Below are 13,783 nucleotides of genomic sequence, written 5' to 3'. Positions count from 1 at the left end.
CAATTTTCAATCCTACCAGCAGTGTAGGAGTGTACCTTTCCCCGCCCCCTCAGCCTTGCCAACATTTGTTACTTGTATTCTTGATATTTGCCATTATGACTGAGAAAGTCAGTGAAGAATTCTCAATTTCATGAATTTTGATTCTGATCTTATTTCTTATCTGCTTCCTTTGGTATTTGTTCTTTTTCTAGGGGCCTTAGGCATTTAAAAACAAACAAAAAAACCCTCTAAAGTGTAGGAACTCAGTGCTGTGAACTTTCTTAGAATTTTCATACTATCCCAGGGAGTTCAATGTTGTATCTTTAGTTAAGATTTGATTTCTTCTGTAATTAAAGAAAAAAAAAAAAAAAAAAAAAACTGATCTTCCTGCCTTATCTTCCCAGGTAGTTGGCTTTTCTTTGTTGGGAGGTTTATACTTTTGTGACTTTCATTTGGGCTTCTCAAAGTGGTTAGAACCACTGTCTTCAGAACAATCACAGGACAGGAAGTGCATCACTGATAATGGCCCCCAAAAATCTGACCAGCTGAATTTTATTGCTCAAAGTACACTTTCACAATAACTGACAAATGGTGACGTGCCTCACAGGATTGTTAGCATTTGCAAATATTCCCACTGTTGGAAACCCTCTAGTCCTCTCATTCATCTGGAAGACCAGACTCAATCAAGTCTGACCTCCTGACTATTCCCTTCAATTTCCCCATCTTCCTCTCTGGAAGGCCTCCAGCAGCTGTGGTCAGACTGTGGCTCACTACTCAAGCCCAGTGTGGCTGCTGTGCTTCTTAGTCTTTCAGGGCAAGACTGCAGTGAAGCAAGCCAATAGGCAATACTCAGACCAGCTCCCCACTGGGGAAAGAAACTTGAGAGGGTCCGATTCATCCATTTGATCAGCTGAATGAAGGATTCATTTTGGTAAAACTTCTTGGAGACCCTTGAGTTGTGATTTCAGAAGGAAAGTGGAAGGTAGGTATCCAAGGACTGCTGTGCTCTGGCCCCCTTTGGCCACATGCAATCCTGCCGGTGTCCACTGAACTCAAAGGACAGTGCCATGGCACTATAATATCTGCCACCTCCTGGCAATACTGGGTAGGCTGATGTCTGGACCATAGCAAGTCCAGGCTTGTCACCAAAGAGCCAATCAAGTTTGTCTGGAATTCCACATTCATCTTCTGTCCCGAGAGGTTGTGGGCACTCTAGGAGTAGTGGAGGGAGGCAGGTTCAGAGCATGCTTCCATTAACAGGAACCAGAACATAGGCCTCTGAGGGTCCTTGGAGCAATGTGTAAGTTGCAGCAATGAGAAGAGTGGATCCTCTACCTTGAGTGTAGCATCTCAGGCAAACAGGGCTACTATTAATGCTGCCAGATACACTTGAGTATAGTCAGACATTTGTTCAGTGAACAGTAAACAACCTTGAGGACCACGTTTCAGGTGTTTGGTTAACATGAGCAGGATGGCTACCATTCAAGGTATCTTCACAGGAACACAGGAATGGCTCACAGGCATGTTACAGGTCAGTCATTGTGTATAAACTTCACTTGATTCAACATGGATTTTGGGTTTTGTGGAATCCAAACTCCTTCACTTCACAACCTTGAATTTGTCTATACATGTAACTTTCCTTTTTACTGTATCAATGCCTAGTCTGAATATTGTTCAAGAAGTGGGAGAAGCAAAACTCTTCATATGAAGGATGAATGGGGAATGTTTCAGCCGAGTACTACTTTTTAGTTTTCCTGTGGAAGTTCAACTGGTTGTCCAAAAACCTCAGTAATAAGGATCCCGTGGTCCTTCTGGAAGCTGCCTCCACCCTCCCATATCGGCCACTGAGACTTCTACATAGGTTACAGAAAAGTGAGTCACTTCCCACTAATAGATGAGTGACAGCATGAGAAACAGATGATGACTTGCAAGAAATCCCTTGGTTAGTTTAAAAACAAGACTTATTCAGAATCAGAAAATACTGCGAGCCAGGTTATGGGGCTGCCTTTCAGAGGTCCCATAGCTTCCTCAGATCATCTGTTCATGGAGTACAGGGGAGATACCAAGTTCTGCAGACTGCATGCTCAGGATGGACAAGGACACTGGTTGCCTGGGCACAGAACAAAGGGCAGAGATGCAGAAAGCTAAACTTCTTTCCACTCCCAGATTTAGGGCCTAACTGCTCAGCTACCTCACCAAGCCCACACACAAGTGTCTCCTGGCTCAACTACAGCCATGCCCTCAGGTGGCCAGCTTGGGAAAGAGCTTTGTCCAGGAAAGAATTCTTGCAAGCCCACTTGTGAATTTCTAGCCTTAAAAAAAAAAAAAAAAAAAAAAAAAAAAAAAAAAAAAAAAAAAAAAAAAAAAAAAAAAAAAAAAAAAAAAAAAAAACCAAAGAAAAGCCAGTCTATTCTTCACACCTGAGCCTGCTGGGAAAGGGGTCCCTCCAGGATGCACAGCTGCACATAGTTCTTGTCACCTGGAATCATATCAACAAGCCTCTTACCAATCTATCATCCTAACCAAGCAGATACTGTCAGACACAGCCAATGATCTTCAGGACTATGGGGTTCCTTCACCCAGGGCCAAGGTGGGTTGCATCTCATGGACTGAGATGAAGTTCTCAGACTAAAACTAGAGCATAAATCCATAATAGAGACATATTAGCACTGTCCCAATTCCCCTCCTTGGGGGCTTGTAAAACATCTGACCAAAGCAAGCGAGGTGACTTGAAAAAAGATGCAGTGGGGAGGAATAAGGAATGAGTCGTAGAACCGACTTCTCAGCCCCTCCCCAACACTTTTAGGGAGAGGCACCTGCACACCAAACTGAGACGGGGGTGTGGGGGGAAGGCAAGATAGTGGCTGTACCACTTCCTCTGAAAGTCAATGCTTTTCTTGGATCTCCCATTACTGTGGTTACTTTGCCAAGTTCCTGGGTGCAGGCAGGACCTAGTCTAGCTGGGGGAACTACTTCTCTAGGAGTCCTGCTCATTGATGGTCGAGCAGCAGGGTTGTGGGGGACTGTGGCAGATGAACATGCCCAGACTCTCGAGCCTGATCCTCAGGACTGGCAGGACCCTTCCTCAGAGGCCTCACATGGCAGCTGTCAGAGGTCCAGGGCTCATTCAGAGAAATAAATGTTGAACTCTGGGTCATCGTCATGGTGGTCTTGGTTGCCCACATCCCTATCAATGCCTGTGAAGCAGCAGTATCTGCCAGGCACCTTGTCTTTGCTACTGGGGAGTATGCTGCCATGCTCAGCTGGAATCATTCTGAACCCTTGTCCATGAAGGCCCTGGGGTCTATCTCCACAGGCTGGCCACTGAGCTCTATTCCAGGGGTTTGGTGGCTACTCAGTTGGCATGCAGGGATCAGGACCAGCAATTCTTGGGGGTCTTGTGCTGCTTCTGCTGGGCCCTGACAAGGGGCTGCTCTGCATCCCCTGGAAGCCGCCCCTGGTGGGCCACACTGAGGAGGCGGTAAGCTGCTGTTGCTGAAGTTGGAAGGCATTATATGGTATGGGAGGAATTGGAGGTCAGTTCATCACTTCCTCATGAGGTAGTAAATAGTTTGGCAAAAACCTGAAATAAAGTTGTGCTGACTAATTGTGGGCTTCCTGGTAAATGATCAGGTTAATTTCATGTTGCCATTGCTGGGCCTGTAGGTTGTGCTTGACTCAGTGGTGGTGGCAGATGCAGCGGCAGCTCAGAAGGATGGTTCACACCAGTAGGAACTCACTCTCCAAGACTCAGAAGAGGCTGGCCATCCCATGGATTCCCGATGAGCAGAGGTAGTAACCCAGACCCAGGGATGCCAAGAGCCTCCTGGGCAAGGACTTAGAGTTCATAGTGGTCGCAACAGCAAGACTGTCCACAGCAGTGACCTGTGTCACAGATGCAGCTTTGATTGTTGGTACTCACAGCTTATTCTGTGGAGGTTTGGCCCCAATTGACAGGGGGCGGGGCAGCAGCACCACCACACAAATAACCTACCATTCCCATCTTAACTGCTTCTAGTATGTTCCATAGAGTCAGGTAGGGCATTTCCATTTTCATTCGATTTCCTGATTTCAAATGACACAGCTCATTCAAAAGCGTACTCTTCAATATTTGTATAATCTCTGCAGTTTCTCTTGCTGTTGACTTGTTATGTTCTAAGACTTTTGTATTTGCTAAATTTTACTTTATGGCTTAAAATGTGATTTGAGAATGTTCTATGTGCTGATGAATGTACATTCAATAGCTATCAGAATGTTCTGAAGATGTCAAATCCTTACGTATGGTGTATTAACCAATGTTGATTTGCCTGGAAGATCTGTCAGTGAGGGACTACTGAAGTCTCCCCTTGTTATAGTGTAGGGCCTCTCTCCAAGTCTTGTGTTTTGTAAAATTGGTTAGTATACATTTATAACTTATGTCTTGGCAGATTTGTCACTGTGACCTTTGTCCAATTTTAGCTCTAAGCATGTTTGTTGGCTATGAGGATAGCTACTTCTGCTTGCTTTTGATTTTCATTTGATTGGAATATCCATCCTTTCACTTTCAGTCTTTGCAAGACTTCATCTCGCCAGGTAACAATCGGGTAATGTTTTTAAATCCAATCAGTCTTTTAGTTGGAGAATTCAGAGCATTTATATTCAGAGTTAATGTTGAAAGAATATACTGTTTACTTACTGTTTTAGGTTATTTTGAGAATTGTACATTTCTTTCTTCTTTATTCATCTTAGACCTTTGGTGGCTTCCTGAAGTAATCATGTTTCTTTCCCATTTCTCATCTGCTTTACTTCCAGCAAGCATTTATTCCTTCCCATGGTCTTCTGGTTATGGTTATCTTGCTTCCTTATCTGGGTGTAGGATTCCTTTAAGTATCTTCTATGTTACTGGGTGAGCGGTCACACATTTTTAGTTTGTTTAGCTCAGAAGGTCCAATTCTGAAGAATTACTGGAATGTATCTAGGTTGGTGGTCATTTTCTTTCAGGACGTGAAGTGTACAAGTTCTCTGGTCCCCTGTTCTAAGGTTCTACCAACAAATCTTAGCAGGGTTTTCAGTTCATGCAGGTTTTAGTGTTTTGTTTTGTTTTTGGGCAGTTTATAAGATAGAGGGGTTCTTTTCTAGTCATACATATTTGATGTTCTAAATGCTTTTAGTACCTTGATATTCATTCCCAGAAATTGTTGGCATTTTACTCTGCCATTAGTCTTGTAGCTCTACTCCTTTCTTTAAATCTATAAGTTAGTTTAGACTTATTTGTCCCAAGATCTTGTAGGTTGTTTTATAAAGTTACTGTCTGAATGTGTTAGTTCATGCATTTTGTCCTCAAGCAGAAGAAATATCAGGGCTTGGTCTTGTTTTCAGATGTATTGAGCTTTTCATTTCCAAGATTAATTTTCAGGATCTATTGAATTGATCTTTGTATCCTATGTTGTCTTCCTTAGACATTTGTGGTTTCCTTAAATCTGATTTTTTTAAAATCAAATTAAAAAGTTTGTCACTTTCACTTTGATATGTAACTTCAGTTATTGGGGAGTTATAGGTGTTTGAATTATGTTACCTTGTTTTTTGTGTTTATGTTTGTTGAGATTTGCATATATGTTGAGATGTATATCTATTCTGTGTGATTCTTCATAAGCAGCCTTCTCTTGTCAGAGTGCCCTGGGGTTATTGATTTATTGTGTAGTGTTGAGTTCAGTACCAGATGAAACTCAGTTTCCCTGTGGCTTCTTATGTTGTGCTTGAAACTTTCACTCTTCATACTGTGTTGGAACCTGAGAGGGCCATTCTGTAGCACTTGAATGGGGTCCCTCTGGTAGTTCAGGCAGATATGACACTGGCATATGGAACATTATGGTTATTCCTCTAGACTTGTCAGTACTGTGCATCCTGGGAGAGCTTGGGGGCAACCTATGTTAGGACCCCTCTATGGGTAGAGTGACCACAACAATTGTGTTATTTTTGTCGCTAAGGATGTAAATATTCAGTAATGGAACTTGAGGTATCTCCTACCTGGGCTGGATTGTCAGGGCTTTTCTTTTCCCTATTCTTTGAATTATTTCCCAAAGTTTGAGCAGGACTGTCTTAAATGGAGTACAGTTTCTTTCAAGTGGGTTGGAGGTATGGCTCAGCAAAACACCCACTCGACACTTTCAAAGCACTGGATTTAATCCCCGGTGCTGCTTTTATAAGACATTGAAATGTTATGCAGAACAGTGATTCATTGCAACACTTATTACATGCACATAACAATTTGTTCTATTTTAGTCCCCAGTACTAGCTCCTTTCCTTCATCTGTTTCCTCAAGTCTATTGGTCTGTTTTCAAAAAGGTACCTTTTCCTAACTTCCATAGGAGGACAATTCTTGACTGAATTTAACATTTCACTCAACATGTTTTCCTATGAATGCAGTTGTTTATAAGAACTCCATTGTGTATATATACACACATTTTCTTTATCCATTTTGACTGGTTCTATAGTTTTATTGTATACCCTTATAGCACGATTCACATGTGTCACTACTATACAGACTTTTGAGGAGAAATACCAAGGAGTGGCATAGCTGGATTATGATAGCTCCATCTGTTAGTCTTTTGATGTACAACCACTATAGAAACGAGTATGGAGGTTCAAGTTTACAATATCAGGAGTTCCTCCCTGATCCTCAACATCCATTTTGATGATTGTATTCTAAAAATGGGATGAGGTTTTGATTTGTAGGTATCCGATAGAGATTGAACTTTAATTGTTGGCCATTTGTATTTGAGAAGTGTCATTTGCCCATTTGTTGAATGGGTTTTTTGTGTCAAATTTGAGTTCTTTGCATATTTTGGATATTAATCCTCTGTTGGAAGTGTAACTGTCTGTAGGGGTTTCTGCCATGTCCCATGTGGATGAGAGAAGAGTTAACTGATGAAGATGTTGGCTAATCACCCATAAACTTAACATAAGAGCCAATACTCTAGATGAGGGGGCATGACGGGACCGGACCATACCAGATCTGACCTCTAACATGGAGTAGCCCAACTCTAAGACACAGGTAAAGGGGCCCAAACAGGAGGAGCTTCTGTGATGATGGGGTGGAGTTAGGGGAGTCATTTTCTCAGGGAAAATATATCAGAACCAGACAGGGAACCACTTCCACACACCATATGCTTCCCAGCAATCTGGAACAGTCCTCTGTGGGAGCCAGTTCCTAGAAGGCAGGCCTGTCCCATGGCTCAACCTCATCTGATTCTGCTAGATGATGGTGGCTCCCCACAGCTGGCCAGAGATTTTCTCCCACTCTGTAAGCTCTTCAGGCTTTCATTTCCTTTGCTGTGCTGAAGCTTTAACTTGATGTCAACTTGTTAATTCTTGGTGTTATTTCTTTACCTTTGTCCTGTTAAGAAAGTCATTGTGTCTGTATGTTGGTATGTTGACTCCACACTATTTTGCAGGTGCAGTGTTTTAACTCCTAGGTCTTTGATTGTGAGTTCACTTTGTGCAGGGTCAGATAGGGAATCTTTCATGCTACACATTAGATGTCCAGTTTCCCCAGCACCTTTTCTTAAAGGGCCTGTATTTTCTCCATGTTTGCGGCACCTTTGCCAAAGATCAGATGACTACACCGTAGGTTTTCTATTCTATTCCATTGGTCAAGTACGTTTTTATGCCATCTTGTTACTATACCCAGTTTCAAATTGCACTACTAGAGCTATTGTGATGCCTCCAGCATTTCTTTTGTTGTTCAAGATAGCTAAAATGTGGAAAAGCAAGATCCCAAATAACCAAAGCACTTTTCTCCAGTTCTTTGAAAAATGTCTTTTCAGTACCCGGTATTGAACCCAGGGATTATTAACTACTGAGTCACATCCTCAGTCCATTTATTTTGGGACAGGGCCTAAGCTGCTGAGGCTGGCTTTGAACTTGCAATCCTGTTTCAGCCTCCTGAGCAGCTGGAATTACAGGCATGTGCCACCAAGCCCAGCTAAAAAAGTCATTTTTTGATGAGAATTGCTGTGTATTGCTTTGTAATATGTAATATTTTAAATATAAATTCTGCTTATTCATGAACACAGGTGGTCTTTCCAATAAATTTTAGTGTTTTGTATTTTGTTGTAGACATTTCACCTCTAGATGCTTAGGAACTTTAAAAAGTTTTTCAAAGTGTACTATAAAGCTATAATAATCAAAACAGCATGATATTGACATAAATAACACAACAGAAGAGTGTACAGATAACTGCATGCATTTATAGCCAAATGATTTTTGACAAAGGTGCGCAAAATTTGTGCTATGGAATATTAGAATATGGAGAATATAGGAATAATGTCTCAAGACTTTCCCTTTTTCTTTTCCTCAGTTCTTTTATTGTAAACAAATGGGATACATGTTATTTCCCTGTTTGTACATAGCATAAAGGCATACCATTTGTGTAATCACAAGTTTACATAGGGTAACGTTTGATTCATTGTTATTTTTTCCCTTACCCCCACCCCTCCAACCCCTCTTTTCCCTCTATACAGTCCTTCATTCTTGCCCCCCTCCTAACCCTAACCCTAACACTAACCCCTCCCACCCCCCCATTATGTGTCATCATCCACTTATTAGCGATATCATTCGTCCTTTGGTTTTGAGATTGGCTTATCTCACTTAGCATGATATTCTCCAGTTTCATCCATTTGCCTGCAAATGCCATAATTTTATCTTTTATGGCTGAGTAATATTCCATTGTATATATATACACCACAGTTTCTTTATCCATTCATCAGTTGAAGGACATCTAGGTTGGTTCCACAATCTGGCTATTGTGAATTGAGCAGCTATGAACATTGATGTGGCTGTATCTCTGTAGTATGCTGATTTTAAGACCTTTGGGTATAGGCCAAGGAGTGGGATAGCTGGGTCAAATGGTGGTTCCATTCCAAGTTTTCTAAGGAATCTCCACACTGCTTTCCAGAGTGACTGCACTAATTTGCAGCCCCACCAGCAATGTATGAGTGTACCTTTCTCCCCACATCCTTGCCAACACCTGCTTGTATTCTTGATAATCACCATTCTAATTGGAGTGAGATGGAATCTTAGGGTGGTTTTGATTTGCATTTCTCTTATTACTAGAGATGAACATTTTTCCATAAGTTTGTTGATTGCTTGTAGATCTTCTGTGAAGTGTCTATTCATTTCCTTAGCCCATTTGTCGATTGGATTATTTGCATTCTTGGTGTAGAGTCTTTTTGAGTTCTTTATAGATTCTGGAGATTAGTGCTCTATCTGAAGTATGATTGGCAAAGATTTTCTCCCACTCTGTAGGCTCTCTTTGCATTGCTGATAGTTTCCTTTGCTGAGAGAAAGCTTTTTAGTTTGAATCTATCCCAGTTATTGATTCTTGCTTTTATTTCTTGTGCTATGGGAGTCCTGTTAAGGAAGTCTGGTCTTAAGCCGACATGTTGAAGATCTGGACCTACTTTTTCTTCTATAATCTGCAGGGTCTCTGGTCTGATTCCGAGGTCCTTAATCCATTTTGAGTTTAGTTTTGTGCACGGTGAGAGATATGGGTTTAGTTTCATTCTGTTGCATATGGATTTCCAATTCTCCCAGCACCATTTGTTGAAGAGGCTATTCCAATGCATATTTTTGGCAACTTTGTCTAGTAGGAGAAAATTGTATTTGGGTTTGTGTCCATGTCTTCTATTCTGTACCATTGATCAACCTTTCTGTTTTGGTACTAATACCATGCTGTTTGTTACTATTGCTTTGTAGTACAGTTGAAGATCTGGTATTGCAATACCCCCTGCTTCACTCTTCCTGCTAAGGATTGCTTTAGCTATTCTGGGTTTCTTATTCTTCCAGATGAATTTCATAATTGCTTGCTCTATTTCTGTAAGGTACATCATTGGGATTTTAATTGGAATTGCATTGAATCTGTGTAGCACTTTAGGTAGTATGGCCATTTTGACAATATTAATTCTTCCTATCCAAGAACATGGGAGATCTTTCCATCTTCTAAGGTTTTCTTTAATTTCTTTTAGTGTTCTGTAGTTCTCATTGTAGAGGTCTTTCACCTCTTGTGAGATTGATTCCCAAGTATTTTATTTTTTTTGAGGCTATCGTGAATGGCGTGGTTTTCCTAATTATTCTTTCCAAAGATTCATCACTTATGTATAAAAATGCATTAGATTTATGTGCATTGATCTTATATCCTGCTACTTTACTGAATTCACTTATCAGTTCTAAAAGTTTTCTGGTGGAATTTCCTGGTTCCTCCAAGTATATAATCATATCAGCAAATAGGGATAGGTTGAGTTCTTTTCCTATTCGTATTCCTTTAATTTCCTTGGTCTGTCTAATTGCTCTGGTTAGAGTTTCAAGGACAATATTGAATAGAAGTGGTGAAAGAGGGCATCCCTGCCTTGTTCCAGTTTTTAGGGGGAATGCTTTCAGTTTTTCACCATTTAGAAGGATATTGGCTATGGGCTTAGCATAGATGGCCTTTACAATGTTAAGGAATGTTCCCACTATCCCTATTTTTTCTAGTGTTTTGAGCATGAAGGGGTGCTGTATTTTATCAAATGCTTTTTCTGCATCTATTGAAATAATCATGTGATTCTTGACTTTAAGTCTATTGATATGATGAATTACATTTACTGATTTCCTGATGAACCAACCTTGCATCCCTGGGATGAAACCCACTTGATCATGGTGCACTATCTTTTTAATATGTTTTTGTATGCGATTTGCTAAAATTTTGTTGAGAATTTTTGCATCAATGTTCATTAAGGATATTGGTCTGAAATTTTCTTTCCTCGATGTGTCTGTCTGGTTTAGGTATCAGGGTGACATTGGCTTCATAGAATGAGTTTGGGAGTGTTCCCTCCTCTTCTATTTTATGGAATACTTCGAGAAGTATTGGAATGAGCTCTTCTTTAAAGGTTTTGTAGAACTCGGCTGAGAACCCATCTGGTCCCGGACTTTTGTTGGTAGGCTTTTGATGACTTCTATTTCAGTACTTGAAATTGGTCTATTTAAATTGTGTATGTCCTCCTTGTTCAGTTTAGGCAATTCATATGTCTCTAGAAACCTGTTGATGTCTTTAAAATTTTCTATTTTGTTGGGGTATAGATTTTCAAAATAGCTTCTAATTATGTTTTGTATTTCACTCGTGTCTGTTGTGATATTTCCTTGTTCATTCCGAATTTTAGTGATTTGGGTTTTCTCTCATCTTCTCTTTGTTAGTGTGGCTAAAGGTTTATCAATTTTGTTTATTTTTTTGATGAACCAACTATTTTGTCAATTTTTTGTATTGTTTCTTTTGTTTCAATTTCATTGATTTCAGCTCTGAGTTTAACTATTTCCTGTCTTCTACTTTTGGTGCTGGTCTGTTCTTTTTCTAGGGCTTTGAGCTGTAGTGTTAGGTCGTTTATTTGTTGAGTTTTACTTCTTTTATTAAATGCGCTCCATGAAATAAATTTCCCTCTAAGCACTGCTTTCATAGTGTCCCAGAGATTTTGATGTTTTTGTTCTCATTTACCTCTAAGAATTAATTTCCTTCCTAATATCTTCTGTTATCCATTCATCATATAATAGCATATTGTTTAATCTCCAGGTGTTGGAGTAGTTTACTATTTCTAACTTCAATCCATTACGATCTGATGGAATACATGGTAGTGTCTCTTCTTGTATTTGCTAACATTAGCTTTGTGGCATAATATATGGTGTATTTTAGAGAAAGATCCATGTGCTGCTAAGAAAGTGTATTTGCTCTTGGATGGTACATTCTATAAATGTCCGTTAAGTCTAAAATTGTGTTGAGATTTATGGTTTCTTCATTCAATTTTTGTTTGGACGATCTGTCCAGTGGTGAGAGGCATGTTAAAAATCACCTAGTATTATTGTGCTATGGTCTATTTGCTTTCTAAAATTGAGAAGGATTTGTTTGACATACATGGATGAGCCGCTGTTTGGGGCATAGATGTTTATGATTGTTATGTCTTGCTGATTTATGCTTCCCTTAAGCAGTATGAAATGTCCTTTATCCATTCTGACTAGTTTTGGCTTGAAGTCCACATTATCTGAGGATGGATACTCCAGCTTTTTTGCTACGTCCGTGTGCATGGTGTTTTTTCCTATCCTTTCACATTTAGTCTATGGTTATCTCTATGAGATGAGTCTCTTGCAGGCAACATATTGTTGGATTTTTCTTTTTAATCCAATCTGCCAGTCTGTCTTTTGATTGATAAATTCAGGCCATTAACATTCAGGGTTATTGAGATATGATTCGTATTCCTGGTAATTTGGTTCATTTTTTAAATTATTTGACACGACTTGGTTCCTCCTTTATTTGACAATTCCTTTAGGATAATTCCTCCCTTTGCTGATTTGCTTCTTTATCTCTTCCTCATGGAATATTTTGCTGAGAATGTTCTGTAATGCCGGCTTTTTGTAAATTCTTTTAGCTTTTGTTTATCATGGAAGGATTTTATTTCATCAAATTTGCAGGTATGTTTTGCTGGGTATAAAGATTCTTGGTTGGCATCCATTTTCTTTCAGGGCTTGAAAAATGTTGTTCCAGGCCCTTTAGCGTTTAGGGTCTGGATTGAAAAATGTGCTGATATCCATATTGGTTTCCCCCTGAATGTCATTTGGTTCTTTTCTCTCAGTCTTTAAAATTCTGTCTTTATTTTGTATGTTAGGTATTTTCATTATAATGTGCCTTGGTGTGGGTCTGTTGTAATTTTGTGTATTTGGAGTCCTATAAGCCTCTTGAACTTGATTTTCCATTTCATTCTTCAGATTTGGGAAATTTTCTGATATTTCATTGAATAGATTGTTCATTCCTTTGGTTTCTCTAAGCCTTCCTCAATCCCAATAATTCTTAAATTTGGCCTTTTCATGATGTCCCTTAGTTCTTGTAGATTCTGTTCATGATTTCTTACCATCTTCTGTTTGTTCAACTTTGTTTTCAAGGTTAAATTTTGTCTTCAATGTCTGAGGTTCTGTCTTCCAGGTGTTCTATCCTAATGGTTATGCTTTCTATGGAGTTCTTAATTTGGTTTATTGTTTCCTGCATTAAGGATTTTCTGTTTTTTTCCAATATCTCTAACTATTGAAATGATCTTTTGATTCCTGTATTTGCTCTTTTAACTGTCGATTGGTGTAATCATTCAATGCCTGCATTTGCTCTTTCATCTCATCGTTTGCTTCCCTGATCATTTTAATTATGTGCATTCTGAACTCTGTCATTTCTTCTGCCATGCTGTCATTGAGTTTTATTGATGTAATATCTAGATTTTTTTGGGGCATTTTCTTCCCTTGTTTTCTCATATTGTTTGGGTATCAGTGGACCACTGAGATATTGCAGATTTCCTCTATTGACTTATGTCCCTGAAGATTTCTAGTATATCCCCTCTTAGCCTTCAGTGGGCTGAAGTCTTGGAGGAAGTTGATAATGCGGTGCTCCACAAGGAAGCTGACTCTCTAGGGGTGGTGGCCTTCAGGTGGGGTATATTCCCTGCTAGTGGGCAGAGGTGCCTCCACTTTTGACCTATGGTCATGTAAAGGGGAACTAGGCTGCGGGCTGAGGCAAGGCCTGTTTGGGCCTGTGTCTCTGGTTTTTCAGTCCTTGTGGGAAACCTCACCTGGCAGGGAAGACTCACCCGGTGGGAAGTTTCACTGGTCAGTTCTCCTCCTAGAGGTTCCCCTCAATCTACAACTACTGCCTGGGGTGGGCTGCCTTCCTCTGCAATGTTCCCAGGGGCCTGGACCTACCTCCTTGGCCTGGGAGCCTCACCCTTCGCAGAGGATTCTCCTTAGTCTGCCTCTCAGAGAATCT

General features: G+C 40.2%; 1 long non-coding RNA gene across 1 annotated transcript in view; it reads left to right on the top strand.

Moving 5' to 3' along the window:
* Positions 1-2,380, top strand: part of LOC306640556 — a 100,319-nt gene extending 97,939 nt beyond the window's left edge. The window contains exon 2 of the long non-coding RNA XR_013757811.1: positions 2,291-2,380. This is a non-coding gene — a long non-coding RNA (uncharacterized lncRNA). The remainder of the gene's footprint in view (positions 1-2,290) is intronic.
* Positions 2,381-13,783: the final 11,403 nt, after the last annotated feature.

Source organism: Sciurus vulgaris, assembly GCF_902686455.1.
Source record: "Sciurus vulgaris genome assembly, chromosome: 11".
Lineage (NCBI taxonomy): Eukaryota > Metazoa > Chordata > Mammalia > Rodentia > Sciuridae > Sciurus > Sciurus vulgaris.
The sequence above is the reverse complement of the archived record's forward strand: the minus strand, read 5'-3'. Positions and strand labels throughout refer to the sequence as shown.